The following is a 14,704-nucleotide window of genomic DNA, read 5'->3' as shown; positions in this document are numbered from 1 at the left end:
AACAGTGATCTTGGCATGTAGGCAGATTGCAGATTTATTTTGAAACTACAGGTGTGCATGATGTCTACATATTGGATCAATTTCTTCTTTTCATAACTGTATCTTCCATACTGACTTTTCCTGTCTAATAAGATAGCACCTCAGAATACTTCATACTTAAGATGAGCAAACAGAGCATTAAAGATTCATTTGACAGCCTTTGGAAGAATTCCTGAATTATCAACTTTGGTCAAAATCTATACTATTATTATTATTGCCCTCCCTTCACCATCAGGTCTCATGAACATGTTCATGGAAATAATCTGCTCTCAAGGATCCTTCCACATTTTGATTAAAGCAGTCTCTTAATATCTGACATTTAAATGTTGCAGAGAAAGAACTCATAAGTAAAAGGTTTTAAGCCTGCCCCTGTGGTGGCTAGGGCTGATTGGAGTTGTAGTCCAAAAGATCTGGAGGAGACCAGAGTTGGGGAAGGCTGCCATACACCTTAGCAACATTTGGGGGGGAAATGAAATTAAACCTTGATTAGAGTTGGGCATGTTAAGTGCTGATAGAATCATATAATAGTAGAGTTGGAAGGGGCCTATAAGGCCATTGAGTCCAACCCCCTGCTCAATGCAGGAATCCAAATTAAAGCATTCCCGACAGGTGGCTGTCCAGCTGCCTCTTGAAGGTCTCCAGTATTGGAGAACCCACCACCTCCCTAGATCATTTGTTCCACTGTCATACTGCTCTAACAGTTAGGATGTTTTTCCTGAGGTTCAACCAAAATCTGGCTTCCTACAACTTCAGCCCATTATTCTATGTCCTGCGCTCAGGGACGACTGAGAAGAGATCCTGACCCTCCTCTGTGTGGGAACCTTTCAAGTACTTGAACAGAGCTATCATATCTTCCCATAATCTTCTCAAGGCTAAACATGTCCAGTTCTTTCAGTCTCCTCATAGGGCTTTGTTCCCAGCCCCCTGATCATCCTTGTTGCCCTCCTCTGAACCTGTTACAGTTTGTTTTCTTGGTTTTAAGCATTTATTTATAATGAGACTTATGTGTGTAACTGAGGGATGGCCTCATTATGGCATAAGAATAACTGACTTACACACATAACATGTGGCCCTCCAGATATTATACTCCAACTCCCATCATCCCCAGCCAGCATGGCCCATGGTCTGGGATGGTGGGAGTTGTAGCAACACCTGGAAGACCACAGGTTCTCCACACCTGATGTAACTACTGAGGTAGGACATAAACTTTTCAAAAACAAGACCGATATCCTTAATGTTAGACATTTGTTAACTTCAAAATACTGCCATTCTGTTCCAACTCCCAGATGTTTAGGAGTGCTCTTTCAAAATGGTGGGATGTACATAAGATTTACTACACTCAAGTTTACCAAGAACTATGGGTTGGTATCGCCTTAACCGGCTATTTCTACTACAAAATCTCTTATGGAGGTAAGTTTTGTGTGTTTCTCTTCCAAAATTGCAACTATAGCTGTCAACTAAATTGGTTTGGGATAAGTCAAACAGAACTATAATTACAGTGAGCTACTGAATCAAAACATAAGAGGGATTATGTTTATGGTTATATGTAAACAACTGCATTCAGAAGCAGCTTTAACTTGAATGCAGAATAACGAACTACAACTTGAATAAAGTATAAATGGTGTAATACAAACTATAATCCTCTAACAAAATTAGAAGTATCATGGATGAATCTGAAAGGGTGCCACCCTGAACTAGGGCCCAACTTCAGATAACACAGAATATTCCCAAACTTGCATTGGGATTCATTTTTCTAAGCTTGATTCCTTCAAATCGACTTCAGTGAAAGGTGCCCATTCTGTTTTGTCCATGGTAAGCCCAGAGCATATTTTGGATTGATCTTGTGAAAGATCAATAGATTCTCCTATATTCATGATGAATGAATGAATGAATGAATGAATGAATGAATGGTTTATTACGGTCGGAGACCAGCATATCCAGAACAGTATAAAAATAAACACATTACATCTCAAAGAAGCAGTACAGAACACCATATACACAACTGCTAGCGCTAAAACATCAGCTCAGGCTAAAACCATCTCAGAGATATTAAAATTAGGATGCTAACAAAGCTTTGCGAAGTTTGATGGCTGCCGTGCAAAACCCCGCCACTTTGGAAGAGACACGAGAATCAGTATCTGCTAAAAGATAATTCACATGATACTCTGCGTCCCTGCCCGGGAGTCTTCGTAGGATGGGGGCAATAAGCAGACATCTGAGGTCATAATAAAAAGAACAATCTAGTAAGACATGTCTTACATTGTCCATGACGCCAGCTCCACAAGGGCAAAGACGTTCTGCAACTGGAATTTTCCGGTACCTGCCCTCTAATAGGGCAGATGGCAGAACATTATGCTTAGCCAGGGTAAAAGCTTTCCTGATCCTGGGGGTATCTAGAAAGGCGAGGTGTTGCGCTGTGGTAAAAGGCTTTGTATAACAAAACCAGGGTAAGAACAAATAAAAACCAAGTGGTTTTGGAGTTCCATGTCTAAAATTCTCTGGGTAATTCACAACTTCGCTTGAAGGAAACCTGCCGTCAAAAGAATGGGAGTAGTGAGACCTAATCGTGAAAATTTTGTGGCTAAAGATTTCTTCCATTTTGAATGGAAGACGTCAGATAGGACCAGAGGGGCCAAACCGGCTGGGAGTAGCATTAATTTTAACCAGTATTTAAACTTAAGAATCCAGATGTGCGCCTCAATTGTGGGAAGGCCGGCTTCGAGTCGTAAGATGGCATTAGGGACACAGGCGGGAGTGCCCAATATACTCCTAAGGAACTTAGTTTGGATGGTTTCGAAAGAGGAGTAATTGCCATAAATGCTTGTCTGCGCACCATATAATAGTTGGGAAATAACTTTGGTGGTAAATACTTGTATGGCAGAAGGTACATGTTGTCCCCCTTTCATATAATAGAAAGAGAGGAAAGCCTTAGAACTCCTCTGGGCGTTGGCCAGGGCATTCTTGGCCTGTATGTGCCACGCTCCGGAGGAGTGTAAAGTTATCCCCAGGTATCTATATGAGGATACTTGGTCTAATACGGTCCCATTTAAACACCACCAATGTTTTCTCCACTTCCTGGAGAACACCAGAACCTTGCACTTGTCATAATTAATGACCAACAACTCATTGTTATAATAGCTAGCCAGCCCTTTAAGCAACCGTCGGAGCCTTGTGCAAGTTAGAGATATCAGCACGGCATCATCAGCGTAGAGGAGAGTAAATATTGGCCTATTCGAAAGAGTAGGACAATGCGAGGGGACCTCTGACAAGCTTTTAATTAGGGAGTTGATGTAAAGATTAAAGAGCGTGGGGGCTGAAACACAGCCCTGTTTAACCCATTTAGCAGAGGTGATTGGCTTGGACAAACCGCCTGCACTATCATATCTAATACGAACTTGGGTGTCCTGATATAAACAACGTATGAGTGCTAATAAACGCCTATTGATGTTGCCAGACTCCAGTTTAGCCCAGAGCCTGTCTCTAGGTATGAGATCGAAGGCAGACTTAAAGTCTATGAAGGCTGCATACAGCGCCCCACCCAGTTTGCTCGAGTATTTCTCTATGAGATGTTGAAGAACGAGAATGTGATCAATAGTTGATCGATTCTCTCTACAACCAGCTTGTTCCTCCTCTAGAATATTTTCTTGCTCTAGCCAGCTGTGTAATTTTATGAATAGATGTCTTGCATATAACTTGCTGACAAGACTCAGCAGGCTAATAGGCCTATAATTGGACGGGTCTACCTGGCTTCCTTTTTTAAAAATGGAAATGATAATAGCTAGGCCCCAGTCCTTAGTGACCTTGCAGTGTTCCACCGATACAGCGGTTGTCAATTGCAGAAAGGCCCTGCTCCTACGGCACTTGTTCCACTTTTATGACTTTTTTGGGCATCGGGCACAATTTTAGACAATGTTAGTCAATGCGTTCCGCTTTACGGTGGATTTTGCTTTACGGCGGCGGTCCAGAACGGAATCTGAATGAGGGAAAGCCGGGGGAAGGGTGTCAGCAGAGGAGCCGGTAGAAAGTTCCACAACAATCCAATCCCTGTTTGGGAACCTCCAGAACATCAGCTCAATTGGGAGCCATGAGTGGGGGCCGGAGAAGCAAAACCCGGCTCCCACAAATACCCCTACTGGGGAGTAAGCACTCCCCATTGATTACCATGGAACTTACTTTATTTCACTGGCCTATTGGCTGGCAGAAATGTTACCTGGATTAGGACCCGTGGGAGCGCTCCGAATGCGAGGAGGATGTACGTATCCCCCCCCCCTTGGCTCTTCCTCCACCACGCCCCTAGAACATCCTATTTGTGGGTCTTCCATCAGCTCTCCATCCACTGGGCTGGCCGTTCCCAGCGGACCCTTGGCTGCACAGCTGGCAGAGTCCTGGCACTGCCGCAGCTTAGCCAGGATGAGGGGCCTCTGCTGGCAGAGCCCGGAGGCACCAGGAGCCTGCTGGCTCAACCAGGGGTCTGTCACTTCCAACTCCCCCTAGCCTGCCACAAATACAAGTTGGATTGCCTCCTAAAAGTTGAGCTTCCCAATCCTATGCATGTTTACTGTGAATAAAATCCCATGCTCGGAGTATCTTGCTCCCAGGCCACTCTGCATAGAAGTACAGCCTCACAGGTGTAGAATTCTTTGACTTAAAAATTGTCAGAAACCAGTAAACTGAGTTGTCTTGAATTTTTACCTCCCATGTAGACATTGTAGTCACCTTTAAAATGTGAGTTTAGTCTGGCATTTTCATTGTGTCCAAATTTGACTGTAATTATTAATAGTTTTTTTTAATTCTCTGCTTCTTTTTAGGTAAAAAAAAGGCAGTGGAAGATAGTAAGTATTGACCGCTTGTCTTCTGTGAAATGGTTCCTTAATTAAGATTGATCTTAATATAGCTTGAAAAATAAAATTTGTAAAATAGATCCTGATTATTGATGCTAAGAGTCTACACAAAACTCTGAAGATATTGCTACTCCTTCAAAATATACTCTTAATAAAGATCAATTATAAACAACAATATTACTGGCATATACCGATTATATTTTAAAACCTTACCTATGTGCTATATTCTATCATCCAGCTGGCTAGAACCTAATTTGTATTCAAAAATTAAATTTACTATCACTGTTAGGGTCTGATCAGCAAAACCAATGACCCTAACAAACTTCAGGTGCCTGTGCTCTGAGTACAGCACAGGGCATTGCTTGTGCAACAGCTGCCCAACTGTTCTGGGCATCAACAGCAGCTCCATGCCAGAAATCACAAACCTGTGGCATCCCATTTCTTCTCTGGTAACTGTTGCAACTGCTTCAGCTACTGCTGGTTTGTGGTTGCACAGCCACTGGCCCTTTATATGTTAGCTTTAAAAGTTGCCAAGACTTCTCCATGATGTCTCTAGGACAGCCTTTCCCAACCTTTGGGTCCCCAGATGTTGTTGGACTGTAATTCCCATTAGCCCCAGCCAGCATGACTAATGGTCAGGAATGATGAGAATTGTAGCCTGGCAACATCTGGCGACCCAAAGGTTGAGAAAAGCTGCTCTAGGATGAAGATTGCATCAGCCCAACAGAGCGGATCTCACAGACTGTAATCCTAAATCGCTTACTAGGAAGTAAGCATTGTTGTGCACAGTGGACTTAACTTCCAAGTAAACATTGGATTGTGCTGTTAGTCTATCTGGATTTCAGCATACTATATATGTAGACACAAACTTTTAGACTTATGTACTCTATCAGTGTAGAGCAGATATGTGTCTTCTTAGCAGGCAATGACATATTTATTACTACTCAGGTGGCAAAATTTGCTTTAGCTGCAGGAAAAGTAAGAGCTGGCTATCCATGCAGGATGTGTGGACTGTGCCCCTGCGCCATCCTGACGGTAGCATCTATGTATTTAGATATGGGATGGGTCAAGGTATCTTCCAGGAGAGGAAATTTTATTTGAATTGTACTGCTGCTCTTCCATTTTATGCTGAAGAATTCTGTTTTCTTGTAATATGATCTGTTTTTAAATATGTATTCTGTATTTTCTTATATTTGTTTAATTGTGGTGGCCTATGGCTTTGAACAATAAAGATTTCTTCACTCTTCACAATGTAGTGATAGAATAAGGGCTAATTTCTCATAGTCATAACTAGCGAGAAGGGAAATTGCTGGAGAAAACTCAATAATAGCTGTATTTTTCTATATATGCAAGCAAAGCTGCTGCCAGGTTTCATATGTATTCTCACCAAGGCAAAGAAGATGTTTTTCAGTCCTTATAAAGCAGCTGAAAATGGTAATGTAGAAGTCGAGTACAAATGCCTTCCTTACAACTACTTTTATTGGTTGACCGATTGAGATTGTGTGTCTTTTTCAGAACACTCTTCTGGCCACCATTAAAGGGCTCGTTCTTCAGTATGTATTTGAACTGTCATCGTGGCTGTAGGTGAAGCACGCTGCTGCCCTGCGAAGTTAATTGTGTACAGCATTAGCACAGTGGTAATCTGCCATCTGTCATAGACTGAATAAACATGTTACTCAAGAAGTGTGCTGGATACATTATTAGTGCAACTTGCATAACCCTTGAACATGTACAACTTGTAGGTATGCTCAAAATTTCATATCATATGTAGCTTTCATTTATTTCTATTTATATCCTGCATTTCAACTTTCCGGTGCAACATAACAGCAGAGCAGAGCATCTGGAATATTGACAAAAAACATAATACTATGTCTAGTATATATTTATTTGTTTATTATTAGGATTTATACACCGGCTGTCACTAATATGCAAAAAACCTTGCGGTTTAAGAATGTACCTATAGCCCACAGGTATTTCTACCAAACTTTAAAAAGCAGGGGAATTGGGCAGCTATAGTGAATGCACCAGGGGAGCAGGAGACCTGAACTCCTCTCTGAGATATTGGACTGTCCTACAAAGTTGTCAAAATGCAAACACAATTTGGGTTGGTCTTTCACAGTCCAATCCACTTGCTGTGTAGCTTGGAAGAATTTGGTAACATGTGTCTCTGAGCATATGGTGAGTGGTGGCAACACCTGCCATCTCCAAAGATGGAGAATTATATTTTTGTATGTTTGTTGGTGTTGTTCTTACTTTGCTTCTTTCCTGTGTTACTAATGTTTCTACAGATAATCTAAACCAGAAAGTTTTTCCCCTCCTTATTCATCCTAGAAATCTGTGTCAAATTTATTTTTATTAATTTCAAAGCCTTTTTATTGGTCATTGTCATGTGATGGTGAAGACAGCCTTTTGTGTTTTATATTGGAGGTTATGTTCTATTTCTATTTTGGGTGCATTAACAGTTGAATCTGAAACTGCAGTTTGATGTAAAATCAGACTGATCACAATATGTTGCTACTTCAGCAATGACTCTAGCTGTTGGAAAAAAGAGGATGCATGTTTTCAGCCTGCTATGTTTAAACCACTTTATTTAAGGCAAGGTGTTCACGATCAATTAAAAACAGAGCACACCTAGAATTTTGCTAGAATATATTTCACCTCTGTTTTATCTTGTGCAAATTGAGACACTTCTGAGGTCCACTGGAGACTATTTTGCAGAAGTCAGTGCCATTATTCCACAATTATGTTTGGCGTTTTTTTAGTATAAATTTTGCAAGGTGTTGCTGTATTTCACATATTCATAGAAACAAAAGCAAAAGAAAATGATTTCCTATAGAAAACGTCACTAAAATTGCAAAGTAAATCAGACATATATAAAGTGACCATCTGAACGATATCAACTGTCTTAATAATGTTGCTTCCTCCCGGCTAAAACAAGATCAGCATAGGACATATCTTCTTTCTATGATTTGGGCTGATTACAGGTGTTGCCACCACTCACCATATGCTCAGAGGCATGTTACCAAATTCTTCCAAGCTACACAGCAAGTGGATTGGACTGTGAAAGACCAAGCCAAATTGTGTTTGCATTTTGACAACTTTGTAGGGCAGTCCAATATCTCAGAGAGGAGTTCAGGTCTCCTGCTCCCCTGGTGCATTCACTATAGCTGCCCAATTTCCCTGCTTTTTAAAGTTTGGTAGAAATATCTGTGGGCTATAGGTACATTCTTAAACCGCAAGGTTTTTTGCGTATTAGTGAATTTCCCTGCTTTTTAATCCGGGAGGTAAGAAATGGGATCCTGTGCAAGTTTGCTGAGAATGGATTGATCATTTGCATGCTTATTGAGTTAGGTGGGATTTACACATACACACGGCAATCATGCTTAGGATAGGTGAACTACACTTCCCAGGATTGTTTGAGGGAAGCCATGACTGTCTCAAGTGAAATCAAGTCTGGTGTGGGTGTGGCCCTCTGATTAGCCAAGCCCAGCAGCTGTGAGGCTTTTAGAACACTGACAGTTGGTTCTTACTGAGCATGCCCCGCGTTATAATAGGCTTCCAGCCAAAATTTCTTAAATTAATTAAAAATCAACCAGGCATTTTTTTAACTTTTAAACTGTAGTAGATGAAGGTCAGAGTATGGGGCAAGGTCAGTATTAGGATTACAGGTACTCTGTGAACATGGCTGATTTTTACTGAATTTCAGCAGATTATGAGAACTTGCAGAAAAAAGTCCAAAAGGGCTCTGAGTTTTTCTCTCTCTTTTTAGACTTTGAACTCTCGATTCTCTCTGACTGTTTTGTGTATCGCCATGAAAATTGACAGGATTGTTAAGCAAGTGTTTCTGAGTTCAGAACTATAAGTTTTGTAAGGTTTTGTTTTGAAATGAGCTTATGGGAAGCATCAGAATGGCATGTGGGGGTATTTTCCATTTAACATTGTGGAATGTGAAAAATCCTTGCTGGCTATAGTATACAGCCACTCTTGTGGCTGTATAATGTCTAGTATATATTTATTTGTTTATTATTAGGATTTATACACCGGCTGTCAGTCAAATTCCCAGGATGGCTTTCAGAACATAATAAAGTACATCAACAGCCTACAAAAACTAAAAGAAGCATTAAAAGAAACAAAGCACCAAATTAAATTAAAAGGCTTGAGAAACTGAAAGGTCTTCACCTGGTGCTGAAATGGCATCAAAGTAGGTGCCAGGTAAATCTTGTCGGGGAGAGCATTTCACAACCAGGATTACACTACTTTTGCCAGACCTCAAGGTAGGAGACCCCAGATAAAGGCCTCTGAATACTTTAGTGCAGTGGTGCAAACTTGTGACCCTCACGTTGCTGTGGACTGGAACTCTATCATCTCTGACCATTGACTGTGCTGGCTGGGGCTGATGGGAGTTGGAGTCCCAACGACATCTGGAGAGCCACAAGTTCCCTACTACTATCTTAGTATACAGAGAAACGGGTTGTTTTTAAGGTACTGTGGTCCAAAACCATGAAGGGCTTTAAACATCAACGCCAGCACTTTGTGTTGAGCCAGGAAATGGGATGGGAGCCAGTGCAGTTAGTGAAGGACTGGTGTAATAATTCAAAGTGCCCAATCGAACTTGGGGCAGAATACAAGTTACAGATTTCTATATTTGAAGGTAGCTGCATGGATAATGCATTCTAGTAGAGTAGCCAATACGGTGGCCTTCAGATGTTTGACTGTAACTCTCATCAGCTCCGGCCAACATGACTGCTGTTCAGGGGTGAAAATAATTTGTAGTCCAATAACATCTGGAGAGTAGTATGTTGACTACTCACTGTACTATATAGTACACACACAAAATAGATAGGGCTACTTTTTAGTCAATGGGTGGGGAACTGGATCTGGCCACATTCTTATGTCCACACCCATCCCGCAAGCCAATTTTGATGTTCAGGCAATGCCACAGCTCACAAAGTACTGGCAATCAGCTGATCATTGGGGTTTGCAAAGGTTTGTACACAGGGCTTTGTGGCTGCTTGCAACCCCCCTTTTAGCCCATCCCCACCTTTATCTGCCCACATGTGGGTCCTCAGATGTTTGTAGACTACAATTCCCATCTCCAGCCAACCTAGCCACTACTGAAGGGATCATGGTAGTCCAACAACATCTGGGTACCCAATGTTGAACAGTGGTATATGACATCAGGTGTAGGGCAGGTATGTGTGGCTAGGCCAAATGAGGAGGCCTGCCCTGTGGGAGGGGTCCTCACTGCTATTCTATCACTTTTAAATGTGAATTTGCCATTTTCCTCTGTTCATTAGACTGTTCTGCACTATTGTTTAAGTAGGACCTCCTCATTCTTGCTTTTCGTCTACCTTTTACCTCCTGAAATGCATCATGAAAAACACCCTTTTTGTATAAATGTCTGTGGGTGGCAGGCAATTGAAGAAATGGTCTATAGTTTAGAACCAGTTTTTAGACGTATTATATCAAAAATAGCCCTACTAAAATCTGCTTTAATCTGCTCATCTTGGAAGTCATCTGGTAAACTGATGCCTCCAGGTGAGAATTTTATTACCTTAAGCCAGTGGTTCTCAAACTTTTTTGGTTCGCGGTGCACTGTAAAACATATAAAAAAATACTGCCGCACCGTGTACAAAATTAAAAATATTTTAATATATTTTAAACTATGAATAAAAATAAACTATAGAAAACTATTACCCTATACAAATGGGTTTCTTCTCATTTTTAAAATATACTTTCATAATATTTGAGGCACACCTAGCCACCTTTTAGGGCACACCAGTGTGTCTGGGCGCACCGTTTGAGAATCACTGCCTTAAGCAAAAAGGTCTGCTACTGCATGTTCCCATTAAAATACCAATTTTCTTAGCTGAAACTGGTTTGGTGCCTCCTGTGGTTTAAAAATAAAGGTATTTTCCACAGATGTGCAGCAGGAAATTGAAATGTAGATTTTTGTCCTGAGTGCTGTGTCCAAAGAAATTCTGTAACCTAGCAAAAGGCAGGGAAACTGGTCTGAAAGTATAAACTCAAAGGGGACAGGTGAGGATGGGCAAAGTCTTCTAAATAAGGCTTGTGCTTATGTGTATCTACAGTTTTAAATTCTATTTCTAAATGAAAGGCGAGAGTAAGTCACAATGGCAGTGTCTACAGCAAAGAGGGGAGGTGTCAGACATGGCGGAACCTTAAGACTTGCAGAAGTATCAACATATTTATCAAAAGAAATATTGACAGAATCCAGGATCATTCAGGTTTGAATCTGTGCTATACAGTAGGGCCCCGCTCATACAGCAGGTTACTTTCCGGACCCCCGTTGTAAAGCGAAAACCGCTGTAAAGCAGATCCCATTGACTTACATTGACCAAAATGGCGCCCGGTGGAAAAAACCGCCGTAAAAGCGGAACAAGCGCTGTAAAGCGGGGCCCTACTGTATAGATTAGGACAGTGGTTCCCAACCTGGGGGCCAGGACCCCCAGGGGGGCTGTGAAGTAATCCAGAGGGGGCTGTGAACAGTAAAGAAATGAATTATTTATTATTATTTTTAAAAAGTCTTCACTCCTTCTACACTGTCTGCTTCCCACTGCTGCTGCAGATGACACCTCCCCCTTGCTCCAAACGAGAGGGGAGGCCTTTTGCCGAAGCGCCAGAGCTTCTTTCAGGCGCACTAAGGGCAGGCATCTGCCTATAAAATACATGGCAGATGCCAAAGGAGGCTGAGGGTGGAGCTGCCAGGAAGAAGAGGGGATTGCTATCACTGATTTCCTTCTGCTTGCACTGCCGCTACTGGCAACACCCTTACTTAGAATGAGAGGAGGGGGGGTTTTGTGAAGCAAAAGAAGCAAGCCTGCAAAGAAAGGCTGCTTTCCCCCTTCCTTCCTGGCAGCCAGCCTGCCTCCCTGGGGGGAGGGAGTCACAAAAAAATTTCAGCTTATAAAGGGGGTCCCGTGCTCATAAAGGTTGGGAACCACTGGATTAAGATATGACAACGTAATGCTGGATTGTTTTCATTCCTGTTTGCTATAATTCTGTACTGCTGGTTTTGTCACAGAGTGATGAATACTGAATGTCAGACCCAGGTGTCACCACTGTATGATCTTATGTCAGCTGGTGCCTGAAGTGAAACTTAACAAATACAAGGAAGCCAGCTTGGAATATGTATATAATTCTGGTCCTGGAAGTTGGCAAACCTGGCCAAAGAAAGCTAGCAAGATTGGAGATTTCCACTAAGCTTTGATTTGCAGATTACAAAGTTGGCAGATGGGGGGAATTAAATATTAGCAGTTAATCCTCATGAAACCTCTTCATACCATGGTATAACGCTCTAGCAATTAACAAAGTAAAAACATAAAATAGGCAGTGAGGTTTTGTGAGCTGCTTCTGAGAACTAGAAATTCAAGAATTCTAGCAGTAGCAAACAAACCTTTCTGACATCTAGCCAAGTCACTAAAGTGGATTTGCCTTCCCTTTTATTTGTGTCAAAAATAGCAGATGGAAAGCAATTTGCACCTGGATAATCATTATTTGTCCCCATGTTACTTAATTGTGGCCTTCATTTACTTCCCCTTAAACAAGGTTACTGCTGATAAGCTTTTTCTAGCTATTGCTTGCTCAGAGGAAGGGCTGTTGCCTGATTTAGGTTAAAGCGGAATAATTCTAAGCGGCAAACACAATGCATATTGTGCTCAAAAAGTGGGGAGAGCAGAACAGTTCAGAAAGGTAAGCAGTTCCAAATGAATTTCTGGAAGAGCCACACAATTATAGCAACTTTGCTCTAGTGCAGGTGTGGGGAACCTTTGGGCCGCTAAATGTTGCTGAACTACAATTCCCATCATCCCTGGCCATTAGCCATGCTTGCCAGGGATGATGGGAATTGTAGTTCAGCAACAGCTAGCGGCCCAAAGGTTCCCCACCCCTGCTCTAGTGACTTGACTTAAAGGGTTCAAAATTGTTGATATATTAAATCTGTTTGCACCTTTATTGGTTACTCCTCAATCTGTGTCTGCACATGTTACATCTTGTTATACTACTTGAGTGTGTTCTCTTAATAGCGTACCTTCTAAAATGTTCATTAAAGGGAGGCCAAGCCAAAAGAACAGCACTTCCAGCTTAAAAGTATCACTACAAAATTTGCAACTAATTATTTCAAACTTGCCTTGCTTTTACAGACAGAAGTAACTCTGAAAATACCATAAAATCACAATGCAGTAGACAAACACAGCCAATATAACAGGTAAAAAAACAGAGCTAAACAATAAAAACAAACATAATAGCTATAAAACCCTTTTGAAACTAGGTCTAGAAGATCAGCAAAAGTTAAGAACCTAAAACTTGCTGGATCAAACCAAAGGTCCATTTAGTCAAGCATCCTGTTATCCAGTGTGGCCAGCCAAATGCCTCTGGGAAGCCCGCAAACAGGAGATGAAGCCAACTCGCCCCAATGGTTTTTACCTTTCTTCCTAGAATTCAAATCTTTAAACCCTAATAAATCTATATAATAGGGGGGAAAGGGCCAAACAAGAAAAATTTAGAACCCCTTCAATTAACAACAAGTAGATTTTTTTGTCACAGAAAATTTACACTGAGTTTTCATTTTGGCTGTCATTAGTGCACAGTAAACATCCACAGCTGTGCCCTGCCTTGACATTGATTCATGTTGGCAGTTCCTTTATGTCAGCAATACCGCTGTTGCAATCTAGTAATTGTATTTCTTTTTCCTGAGCAGATTAGATCATATATTAAAACAAATTCCTGAGTGCTGTCTCTCCTTGTGCTCCAGCGTGAGCAAGAGATAGAGGAAGTCGTGTGTTCATGGTATCTCTGAAACTTGCAATGAAAGATTTCAGGCTGAGGGAAGATCCTGCACTTTGGCCTCCCACCAGCATTATCACATGTCCTCACCTTAATGTGTAAAGGAATACACAAATATACTTGAATGGCCTGTGTTTAGCTCTTTAACTGAGAGACAGTGAAGACTGGGTTTCTAAGATGGAGAATTAGTAATGAACAAAAAGGCCAGAACATAAAGCCAGGGTAGTGGGATTTTTCAGTATAAGGGCTGCATTCCCTCATGGACAGCCCTCTGGGGGCTGCATTCCAATGGTGGGCAGGGCCAGTGGAAAAACTGAGCAGAGCCATTTATGTGACTCTTACTTTTCTAGAGTGGGCTGTACATTTCAACCACACAAAAGTCAAAGGATTCTATAAGCCCTCAACTCTTTGTATCTTGCATCCAGGTAAAAAGAGGCATTCTTATACTTCAGCAGCACATTCTAGCCAGGCAAAGGCACTACAGGGTATGGATGAGGCCTGGGAAGGGAAGGAACCTGGGAAGAGATGCCAAGGGCCAGACAAAGAGGTTTGGAGGGCCACATTCACCTGCCTCTCTCTGGGCCTGAGGTTCCCCACTCCTGATTTAGAGTAACAGACTATGAGGTTAATTACGTAGCCACACCAGGCAAGGGGAGTGTATGAGCCCTGGAGAGGTGAGGAGAATAGTTACCAGCACAATAAAACATACTTTATTGTAAACATACTTTATTGTGACATCCAAATGCAGCCAACATACTCATAAAGCTCCCCATTCCCACTAGTGAGACTTTATCTGCTATTTGGGAGTTACTGGCTTAAGGTAATGTAACAATCCAGCGATATTTGAGAGTCCCAGCAGACCAAAAGTTTGCTATCATGCTTGGAGAATATTGTCTCGTAACAGATGCCCGTTGTTCCCTGAAAGTAAATATTCAGCTTGAAAAAAATGTTAATGGAGGGACAGCAGAAAACAAGACTTCACGTTCTGTTAATCATTCCCTAAGGTCCCTATGAGTAAT

The sequence above is a fragment of the Rhineura floridana genome, chromosome 2, assembly GCF_030035675.1.
Source record: "Rhineura floridana isolate rRhiFlo1 chromosome 2, rRhiFlo1.hap2, whole genome shotgun sequence".
Lineage (NCBI taxonomy): Eukaryota > Metazoa > Chordata > Lepidosauria > Squamata > Rhineuridae > Rhineura > Rhineura floridana.
The sequence above is the reverse complement of the archived record's forward strand: the minus strand, read 5'-3'. Positions refer to the sequence as shown.